Consider the following 12,065-nt stretch of genomic DNA (forward strand, 5'->3'; position numbering starts at 1 on the left):
CGGCTGCTATCGCGTTCTGCAGCGTAGCGTGTCCGCGCGATTGGACTACCGCCTTTGTATCCTCGCGTAGTCTTATTTGATAGTTTTCTAATGCTTGCTGCTGCAGCATTTTTAGAATGATGCGCTTATGCTCTGCCGTGTATTGTTGTCGGCCTTCGATCATTGACTCGTACAAGTCTATCGTGAGCGTATATACTTATCTGTATGTAGTCCGTAAGCTCGAGCGCTTTCCCCAGACCTTTGCTTCAGGGTATTAAAATCGAGCTGCAAATGCGTCGTGCTTCGTTTGCTTGCATAACATGCTTCCAGTTCCGTTTTTAATTGTACGAAATTGCTTATCTTTTGCGTCTGGAAGTCTAACATGGCGTGTCCTTTTAATTTAGTGCATAATATTGCTGCTAATAAAGATACTTCGTCCGACGGGTCTATATTTTTGATCGCGTAGATCATTGCATTCAGAAATTCTTGCAATTTATTTGCGTTGCCATCGAACTCGGGTATCATGCCGCGAACTACTTTTAACGACAAAACTCCGCGGCCTCTCTGTCGGCGCACGTCGTCGTCTGGGTATTCGAAAGCGGTTTTATGCCGGCGTTCGCGAATTCGTCTTTCGCACCTCGTCGATTTCGGCGGTCAGTCTTCTGACTTTGTGCATCATTGCGCGTAGGGCTTCCCTTATTTCCTGCACGTTTTCTCTTTGCGTAACAATTGTGCGTGCGGGTCTTGGTGCATTTGTGCTGAATTCTCGGTGCAAGTTCTGTATCTCTTGTTCTGCATCGGCGATGAACTGTTGAATTTCTGTTTGCTCGTCGTTATTCATAGCGTTTGTTTGGAAAAATTCCGCTGGGTCGAAAATGTCGGACTCGTAGGAAGTGAGTGAAAATTCGACTCGTGATGAAACGCGGCTAGGGGTGCGGATCTCGTACGGTCTCGTCCGTCGTTCTACACGGTGTTGTTGTGTCGCGTTGGGTTCGTTATAGTGAAATAAACTCGCGTCGAGGTTTGCGAATGGGAATTCTCGTTCGCGAAAGACGTTTTTAGGTAGCTCGTTATCGTACGGGTCTAGTTTCCTACGGATTCTATCGCGTGCTTCTATGAAGTCTTGTGCGCAATACTGAATAGCTCGGGTGGCTTGCTCGCTATGTAACCACGAGTCGTTTGCTATAGTGGCATCGTTATTTTCCGACATTCACGCCTATTAGTTACGTTTACAATAACCGCTTTTCGATTACCAGGGGATCAGCACGTTACGCTATTAGGGCTTATCGCTTTGTCCTTCGTATAAGTTTTTACAGAATTGTGTTTCGACTTACAATAACGCTGCGCTTCGCTCCATGCCGTCAGCTGTGTAGTGTGGTAGGTCGGTGCTCCGGTGTCGCTGATAACGCTGCGTTAGGTGTTGGGCCGTGGCTGAGTTCCGCTCAATGGGCTCGTTCGTTCAGCTGATCCTTGATGTCCAGCTGCTCTCGGCTCGTGACGTAAGTCCCTTGGCCTTTGATTGTAGTTGACTTCGTAAATGCTCCTTCCTGGCAGTCGTATCCCACCGCTGTCACCAATTTTGTTGTACCTTGCGGTGCAACAAAATAATTTTGCCGTACCTTGCGGTGCGACAAATAATCTTATTGGGTTTGTTGCTGCCTTAGGAATAAGAACTCGCGAAAGGAGGTTTTCGTTGGCAGGGTCCTCGAGTGACCAACACACTTGTTATTAGTAATTAACGAAAGAAGTGTTTATTCTCTGTAGTACAAGGCAGTTCTTTACACTTGCGATCGGCGAAGGTGCCGTGTCGTTTTACTCAGAGGTGATAAGATACGGCGCGCGGCTCTGAGATAGCGCACTGTATATTCGCTCGCTCGAGATGCGTTGACTAACAAGGGAAGTATCACAAGTGTCCGACGCCAATTTGATTTTCCTTGAAATATGTTGTCAAACACACAAATCTAAGAGACACGTATTTTTTTTATGAGCGGAGTTTCATGTTTAGAGGGTGAAACACCCCTTTGAAAAAAAACAATTTTTTTCTTTCGGAGCGAATATCATCGGAAGTATAAAAGATAGAAAAAAATTTTTTTAATAAAAGTACGGTTTCAAGAGTATTTTAAATTTGTAAAGAAAAAAAAATTTTTTTAATTTTTTTGTTTAACAAAACACCTCCTACCATTATTTTTTTTTAAATAAAAAAAATTTTTTGCTATATTAAAGGATTTCTTTTTTCTAAATTCAACCACGTATATTACAGTTATGTTACGAAATATCTTTTTTGAGAATTAATTATAAAGATTTCCGTATATAAGCTATCCGTGCTCATATGCGCTTTGTATTGTAGCGTGCGCGCCGCGGAAATGAAAGACACTTTTATAATGTAAAACCAAGCAGCTTTATTCACGCGTCCGACAAGGCTCGAGACCGAGATTCAACTCGTTGTTTACACGCGTCGTCAAGCGCTCGTCAGCTGACAACGCTCGGTCCAGGAAATCAATAGTATTGATCCGTCTTCGAACAGCTGAGTCGCGGTCGCGGAGTATACCGGGCGACGCACGCAACACTGCCCCCCTTCTTCTAGATTGTCGTCCCGACAATCAGGGAAACAGTTTTAGCGCTCTCCGCAGAAGACTCCCTCGGTTCCCGGACGATTTCCTGCTCTTCCCGAGCTGCTGCAACGGGTTCCCGAGCCACGTCCACCGAAGTTTTTCGTCCCCTGCAAGGACTACCACGGGCATCCTCTCACGCCGAGCTCATCCAGCTCTCACGCAGGATCTCCCGAATCCTCCCGCGTCCCCGTGCTCCACTCCCCTTGCGATACTGTCCCTCGACGTCGGATCTTGTGCACTTCTTTCTTCTCTTTTCAGGATCGGGGGGGGAATTTATCTCCGTGGACCCAACGCTTTAAAAAGCTCCCCGTCCTCTGTCTCGGCATTTGCCCTAAGTTCCACGGGAAAACCACGGTCAAAAACCGTGGATGAGGCAGTCTTCTTCCCTACAAGTAGCGACCTCCTTCCGAAAGAGATCCCTCTTCGTCCGCCCTTCTTCTAAAAAGAAACTGCTCTCCGAAGAGCAACTGAAACACACAAGAAAACAAACAGAACAAAAACACAAAAACATGAACTAAAATTGACTTCAAAACAGTGTTAACATTAGAATAAACCCCCTATTTCGTATTCGGGCTCGGATTCGTATCGGTTCGATTTAAACTCACATCGGCTTCACTCCCTCTCCATGAAAGGAGCCAAACGGTTTGCATGAACGACTTTATTTCTATGAAATCTCCGAATACAATACAATACATCATTCAATTTGTTGACTATCTTCCACGGACCGTTCCAAGAACTCTGCAACTTAGGAGCTCTTCCAGGAACCCGTCGAGGATCGAAGAACCATACTTTCTGCCCTGGTTCGAAATTTACTTGTCTAGTCCGTTGGTCATACCAAAACTTAGCATTTTTGGAGCTAATTGAAAGACGCTCTCGAGCGAAACGATGCATCAAATCTAATCTCTGCCTCAATCTGAAAATGAAATCAGTCCTCTCTTCTTTCTTGGAAGAAGGAGGGTTGCCTCTAAGAAGATCTAGAGGCAAACGTAAATCTTGTCCCAAATACATTTCCGCAGGAGAAGCTCCAGTTGCTTCCTGCTTTGACGAACGAAAAGCCAAAAGATAAAGTGAAATCCAACGATCCCAATCCTTCTGGTTTTCAGAAATGAATTTCGCCAAATAATCAAGAATTGTGCGATGTTGACGCTCGACTTGTCCATCAGACTGTGGATGAAGAGGAGTCGTACGCGTCTTCTTCATCCCTAGAAGCAAAGACATCTCCTTGAAAAGACTACATTCAAAATTCCTTCCCTGATCCGTGTGAAGCTCCAAAGGAATTCCGTGTCGAGAAAATACTTGATCCACAAGTGATCTTGCAATGGTACTAGCTCTTTTATTCTTTAAGGGAATAGCTTCTGGCCATTTAGTAAAACAATCCACTACCACTAGGAGATACTTATTTCCTGAAGAAGAAACCGGCAGAGGACCCAGAATATCGACTTGTATCCTCTCGAAAGGTGCGCCCACATTGTAAATTTCCAAGGGAGACTTTCCCTTCCCAATGGGCCCTTTTCTAGCAACGCATACCTTACAAGAGGCACACCATCTCTCCACGTCCTTTTATTGGGCTGGTAGCCCAATAAAAATGCTTTCGTATTGTCTGAAGGGTCTTATTGACACCGAAATGTCCCCCTGAAGGTGAATCATGGGCTTCTTCAAGAATTTCCTGAACTTTATGCCGTGGCACCACAATTTGAAAAATATCTCTCCGCAAGTTCGGGGAAATCCATTTCTTATGAAGAACTCCGTCAATCAAAAACAATGAATCCCAATAAGACCAATAAATCTTCAAGGAAGGTTCGCCTGAAGCAACTTCTTGCCAATTAGGGCGTCTCAGCCTCCTTAGCATGAATTATCATAGAAACAACAGAATCCTGAAGCTGCTCTGAACGCCATTCCTGAAGTTCCTTATTTGAAAAGATTAAACGTCCCAAAATCTCTTCCTTTGAAGATTCCTCATTTAATTCCACCTTTATGCAGTATCGACATAAAGTCTCCAAACATGGTCGTCTCGAGAGTCCATCGGCGTTTTTGTGCACCTTTCCGCTCCGATAAAAGATATCAAAATCGTACTGCTGAAGGCGTTCTACCCATCTTGCTAGCTGTCCTTCCAAATTCCGAAAGGACATCAGCCAACGAAGAGAAACATGGTCGGTCCTCACTAAAAACTTTCGTCCATAAAGATAGTGATGGAAAGACTTTACTGAATCCACGACAGCAAGAAGTTCACGACGGGTAACGCAATAATTCCGCTCCGTCTTACTGAAAATCCGACTGTAGTAAGCGATGACTTTTTCCTCTTCTCCCTGCAACTGAGAAAGAACAGCCCCGATGCCATGATTCGAGGCATCGGTATCTAAAATAAATTGTCCTTCCCCCGAAGGAAAAGACAAAACCGGAGGACATGTTAATACACGTTTTAAATTCTCAAAAGCCTGTTGGCATTCAGAGGACCAAAAGAACTTAACGTTTTCCTCTGTTAAATTATACAAAGGCTTTGCTAAAACAGCAAAATTTTTTACAAATTTTCTATAATACGAGCAAAATCCAAGAAAACTTCGTACCTGCTTCCGATTTTTCGGAAGAGGCCAATCTTTAACCGAAGAAATCTTTTCAGGGTCAGTTGCAACCCCCTCTGCTGAAATAACATGACCTAAATATTTAACTTCTCTTTTAAGGAAACTACATTTACTAGGATTAACTTTTAAATTAGCTCTTTTCAACTGAATAAAAACTTCTTTCAAATTGAGCATCATTTCTTTAAAATTTTTTCCGAAAACAATTACATCATCAAGATAAACAAAGCACTTCTTTGAAATTAATCCTTCCAATACTCTTTCCATCAAGCGTTCAAATGTAGCAGGGGCGTTACAAAGACCAAAAGGCATAACTGTGAATTGCCACAGACCATTTCCGATAGAAAAAGCAGTCTTTTCACGATCCTTAGGGTCTAGGCTTACCTGCCAATATCCACTTTTAAGATCCAATGTACAGAACCACGAATTCCCCGTTAAACAATCCAAAATGTTATCAATTCTTGGAAGCGGAAAAGAATCTTTTATGGTCACAGCATTTAATTTCTGGAAGTCGACACAAAACCTTATCGTACCGTCCTTCTTTTTGACCATAACTGCTGGAGAAACTCAAGGACTATTTGATTCCTCTATTACTTTATGGGCTTTTATATCTTCCAAAATTTTATTCACTTTCGCCTGTAAATGAAGGGGAATTCGTCGAGGTACCTGCTTAATAGGGCGAGAATCACACAATTTTATGTTATGCGACAAAACATTACAATTACCAGCAATAATCTTTTCAGAAAATACACAAGAAAATTCAGACAAGAAATTCGAAAACATTTGTTTTTGAGAAAATTCAAGTTCTTGAGAACTTTCTTCAAAAATCCGCAAAAGAGGATCGGAGAGCCGAGCAGGGCATTCCTCAATCCGAGAACAAATTTGCCCGCGCTTCTCCGCCTCGCTGCCCGTTAAACCGAGGGCGCTTTCAAACAGACCGTCAAGAATTCCCGCCTCAGAGAGAAAATCCACTCCGAGTATACATTCGTCGCTTATCTCCGCGACATAACACAATAAATTAACACAAAATTTACCTAAAGAAATTTCAACAGTAATACGAGAAATTACCGGAACTTTTTCTCCGGTAGGATATTTCAAATCACAAGAAATAATACGCTCCTGGTTAAAAGAAGCAGCCATCTTAGCACTCACGACCGATACATCCGAGCCCGTATCGATTTTAAAATTGCATACTCTCCCATTTAAATATCCGGTAAAATAACAACGGCCGCGCGCGGTCGCACTCACACCATCAAGTCGCCGAACCAGAGCGGCCCCGTCGCGCGCGGGAACAGGAGCCCGAACTCCGCCTGCCGAGCCGGCCCCAATAAACCCGACAGAACTTAGTTTCTCGATTTATTTGCCGGACACTCCGCACGAAAGTGCCCGGTGGCCCCACATTGCCAACATTCTTTCCCTTTTCGCTCTCCGTTTCCTTCCTTTCCTTTAAAATAATTCTTTTTTCCTTTGTCCTCCTCTTTCCGTTTTGAAACTCCCGACTGCTCCGATCGAGAATTTCCGTCTCCCTTACGTTCCGAACGGAAATTATTATTCCATCTCCCCCCTTTTTCCGAAAAGCTATTTAAATTAAAAGACTTTAACATCTTCGCGCGCTCAACCGCTACTCGTAAAGACGTTACCCCTTCAACTTGAAGGGAGCGTTTGACAAACCCGTCCGACAGCGCAGCGATAAACTGCGAACAAGAAATTTTATCGCGCACTTCGTACGAGCACTCGGGATACGCTTTACGCGATAGGCGCTCCAAATCCGCGCCTAACGTCGCGAAATCTTCCCCCGCCCCTTGCTTCCAATTCGTGAACTGCATATAAAAATTTTGCGCAAGCTCACTTTCCCCGAATCGAAGTTCTAACTTTGACTTGAGCTCCGCAAACGAAATGGAGCCCTCGTCAGCCGGAAACGAGTCCAAAAGTGAACGCGCCCTCCCCCGCAGACAGGAAGCAAGAACTACCGCCTTCTCAGACTCGCTCCAATGATTCGCACTCGCGATAAGCAAAAATTGAGCGAGGAACTCGCGTAACGGAGCCGTCCCGTCGTAGGTATCGGGCTTTAATTTTAGACCGACGGACATTCGCGCTTCACTTCGCGCATCCTCCCGCCGCGCGTCCACGTCCGCACCAAACGCGTCCTCTTGCCGCGCGTCCGCGCCCGCCCCGGACACACGCGACTCACTGCCCGCGTTTCCGTTTTGCGGAATATTATTCAAAAGACTCAGCTGTAAAAAGCGCAGCTCCTCCTCGTGCCGTCGCAGCGTCGCGGCTTGTTCCTCCTCCCTTTGAGTCAGGCTTTCGCGCAGCAACCGCATCTCCTCTAGGAGCGCCTTTACGATCCCCGGCGTCTCCTGCTCCGAGTTTCGAACATCCGTTTTGTCTCCCTCCGCAGCGGCAGAAGCGTGAGATCGGGTCATCACAGGAGAACGGTGGATTGACATCCTTCGAATTCTCCGCTCCTTCTCGTCTGTTCACTCCGCGCACTTATCACTAGATCCGCGCGCGTTCCTCAAGGTCCGACAAGCGGACGAGCCCCCAAAATGTAGCGTGCGCGCCGCGGAAATGAAAGACACTTTTATAATGTAAAACCAAGCAGCTTTATTCACGCGTCCGACAAGGCTCGAGACCGAGATTCAACTCGTTGTTTACACGCGTCGTCAAGCGCTCGTCAGCTGACAACGCTCGGTCCAGGAAATCAATGGTATTGATCCGTCTTCGAACAGCTGAGTCGCGGTCGCGGAGTATACCGGGCGACGCACGCAACAGTATTATAATTTAAAAACAATTTAACAAATTGCACACACATTTTAATTGAAAACACGTGATTTATACTTATCTTGAATATACATGTAAGTCTAATAAGAAATAAAGATTAATTAAATTTGATGAAAACATATTAATTGAAAACATTTAATTCATCACGTTCTTGATATGAGGGATACGTGACTTTTAATTCATTATATTGTTGCGCCGGAACGTCGAAAGACACTCCCGCACTCACACACACACTCGCGTCGAGAAAATCAAAACGTCTATGGAACTCAAAAAGCTTTATTGCAACAGAGAAAGCGCGTGACACGTCCTCCTCGGCAGGAGTCCGAAGTTAAACTGTCTACAATTCCTATTTACAAATATTTCCCGGCAACCAGTCGTTTAATTCATTTATTTCAATAACAAATTCTTCCCGGCAACCGGCCGATCGAAAATATCGATCGGTCCGTCAGCTGACTGGCGCTTCAGGGATGTATCGGGCGACACGCGGCACGCAACACTATATATAAAAGAAAACGTACAAAAATTATTGCTATATATATATATAATAAACTAAAAGTCCCGTATCCCTCATATCAAGAACGTGATGAATTACATGTTTCAATTAAAATGTTTTCATCAAATATAATTAATCTTTATCTCTTATTAGGCTTACGTGTACACTCAAGATAAGTATAAATTGACAGTATAAATATAGTCATGTAGCAGTCTTACGTTCAATCAGTGCAATCGTTTTGTAATAATCATATGTGTGCAATTTGTTAAATTGATTTTAAATTATAATACAAAGCAAAGTTTAACATCTTTACAAATGATTCTCAATCCGCTTAATGTTGTTAGACTTTTATTGGCATCTATAAGTTCAATATATCTAACAGAAACGCCAGTAACTGAAGCAGAAATACAATTAAAAGAAGACATACAAAAATTATTGCTAGATAGCATTTTTCACTATAATGGATTGGAAGTGATGGAAGAAACCTATCTCGATTATCAAGAACCTTATAAATTACACAGTTTCGAAATAATTTAAGATGACGAAGAAGCATGGAGTGAAGATAATTTAAATTCTCATCTACAGTGTTCAAACAGCGAAGTAAATTTTGACAGTACTTATAAAAGACGAGCTGTTGAATATTGGCGGAATTTAGACGATAATAAAGAAATTAACCACAGAAAAAGGCATCGTTCTCTAAAATCAGTACAAAGTAAATTTAAAAGAGTTTCATCTGAACGTCAGTTAAGACGATGGGAAGAACAACTACAATCAACTGGAAATCGTTTGGAACAATTATCTTATATCTCCAAATTTACACATGATAAATTTACTGCAGCTATTGAATCAGGATTTATGGGTCATGATATCGATTTAAAAAGATGGGCTTTACAAGCTCAAGAAGAAATAGGAAATGTAATTCCTATATTTAAAGCATCTCACAGCTGGATATCAAGATTCAAGAAATCCCATCGAATTGTTTCAAGAAAAGTTACGAAGTTTGTAACTAAAAGAACAGTGGAAGATTCTATTGATTTACAAAACTCAGCAAATAATTTTTTAAAAACAGTGAAACCACTTATTGAACAGTTTAGAGCAGAAAATGTTTATAATTCTGATCAAAGTGGTTTTTAATTAGAAATACATTCTGGAAGATCATTGTCTCCTAAAGGAATAAAAAAAGTAGAGCGTATCGTACAATCTGTGTCATCAACAACCCATTCATACACGATACAACCAATAATATCATGTAATGGTAATTTGCTGTCACCTTTATTTATTGTTTTGAAAGAAGCTAACGGCGAATTTGGACCAAGAGTACAAGAAACTTTATTTAAGCTAACAAATGTTATTGTAAAAGCATCGAAATCTGGTAAAATGACATCAGGTAATATAAATTTCCTTTTATAAGGTTTTAGATTTTTAAATATTGATAATTTAAAAAATATATAAATTTGGATAAACAATTACATAAAATTATATAATAAAATTAATCTCTGATACATAATCAATTATCATCTTTATGAAATTTTATATTTAATTTAACAATCTAATAACAATCATAAGAAAGTTATTAAATTAATTTATATTTGTTACAGATCATTTTAAAATGTGGTTAGAAGAAGCTTATTTTCCAAACATTGGTTCTAATAGCGTTCTTCTTATCGATTCATGGACATTGTCCCAATATCATTTCGGATTTAACACCTCTAGATAAACATATTACTACTATGATTATACCGAAAGGTACTACAGAAAAAATACAACCATTAGATGTTTACGGATTTAGAATTTGGAAAAATTTTGCTAAAAGATTTTAAGATATAGTTTTATTATTGGAATGTGATATAAATTTGCATGAACAAAATAATATAATAAAATTGCAATCTTTGATACATAATCAATTGTCATCCCTGCGATATCGTAACTTATTTAAATATTCGTGGTTTAAAAGTGGTTATACGAACGAAAGACTACAGAAATTTAAAAATCCAGTAGAATTTAGTTTGGATGATACTTCAACAACATGTGATATCGAAGGTTGCAATAATGTAGCTATAGTAAAATGTTCATGGTGCAAAAAATCATTATGTTTAAAACATTTCTTCGTTGAGTATCATTATTGCAATGAGTATAATGAGTAAATGATACAATACAAAATGTATAAATTTATTGTATAAATATTTAAAAATTATTTTATTAATAAATATTTAGAAATGATTGTGATGATGTAAATCACAATCTTATTATGTAAATAAACAAAATATAAAAGCATAAGACCAAAAATAGCTTTAAGAAAATAATCACAAGATATAAAGAAATAATGTACAGAAATTAGTAAAATAAAAAGATTTACTAATTTTAAAAAAAAGTAATAAAAACCATTATAATTATTAATATTATTTATAATTTATAATTTGTGATGCTAAAATCAATTATATAGATTTCTATTATATATCTTATCAAAATTGTGTATAATCTTGTTTAGACGATAATTATTTGCGTACATGAGCACGGATAGCTTATATACGGAAATCTTTATAATTAATTCTCAAAAATGATATTTCGTAACATAACTTTAATATACATGGTTGAATTTAGAAAAAAGAAATCTTTTAATATAGCAAAAAAAATTTTTTTTTTATTTAAAAAAAATAATGGTGGGGGGTGTTTTGTTAAACAAAAAAATTAAAAAAAAATTTTTTTTCTTTACAAATTTAAAGTACTTTTAAAACCGTACAACTTTTATTTAAAAAATTTTTTTCTATCTTTTATACTTCCGATGATATTCGCTCCAAAAGAATAAAATTGTTTTTTTTCAAAGGGGTGTTTCACCCTCTAAACATAAAACTCCGCTCATAAAAAAAAATACGTGTCTCTTAGATTTGTGTGTTTGACAACATATTTCAAGGAAAATCAAATTGGCGTCGGACACTTGTGATACTTCCCTTGTAAGTCCCGAACTCTAAGTTCGTATGCTACTCGCGGACGGTATGTATCGGCTTGATTGACTAGCTATCATTGATCCCGCGGTCCGCTGTTCGGCAGCGGTTTAAGTAGTGCCGCGGATTTGGCATAATAGTGGGGCAATGGGCCCTCCGTATGACCATATATGATCATAACCGCGCACATCCGGCGCGCGGGAAATATTCGCGAACTTAGCAACAATTGGCAAAACGCAGATATGCATTTCCGGTGGCATGATCGTTGCTAAGCTGTACTTCACTAAATTCCATGCGATGCCCGGTGCGTTGACCGATGCGATGGTCGGCCGGCAGCGCACGAGGCATGTTACTTGACACCTTTCGATAAGGAGCCTTTCTTGGCGAGCTATTCTAATATCTTTTATATTTTAATTTTAATATTCTATATTATATTATATTATATTATCGGTTGTGAGTGCCTTGCTCACAACACAATTAACAATAATTATTATTTATTTTACAGTTATTTTTTTATATCGTATCCGAAATGAAAGGAAAAAATAGAATGCTATTTCAGTGTGTTCACGATCGCGCATTCTTGCTGAATCGCTTCAGCTCATATAAGTTAATGCTCATAAGGCAGTTCTGTGTACAAAATATCACAGTGCGCGTCGATATTCCCCTGAAGTCAAGACAA

At 40.1% G+C, this 12,065-nt stretch overlaps 1 long non-coding RNA gene across 1 annotated transcript; it reads left to right on the top strand.

The window, feature by feature from the left end:
* The first annotated feature begins 8,836 nt into the window (after positions 1 to 8,836).
* Positions 8,837 to 11,037, top strand: LOC118646446. The gene is made up of 2 exons (XR_004964025.1): positions 8,837 to 9,831; positions 10,043 to 11,037. It is a non-coding gene; the product is annotated as an uncharacterized LOC118646446 (long non-coding RNA).
* The last annotated feature ends 1,028 nt before the right edge of the window (positions 11,038 to 12,065 follow it).

Source organism: Monomorium pharaonis, chromosome 7 (genome assembly GCF_013373865.1).
Source record: "Monomorium pharaonis isolate MP-MQ-018 chromosome 7, ASM1337386v2, whole genome shotgun sequence".
NCBI lineage: Eukaryota > Metazoa > Arthropoda > Insecta > Hymenoptera > Formicidae > Monomorium > Monomorium pharaonis.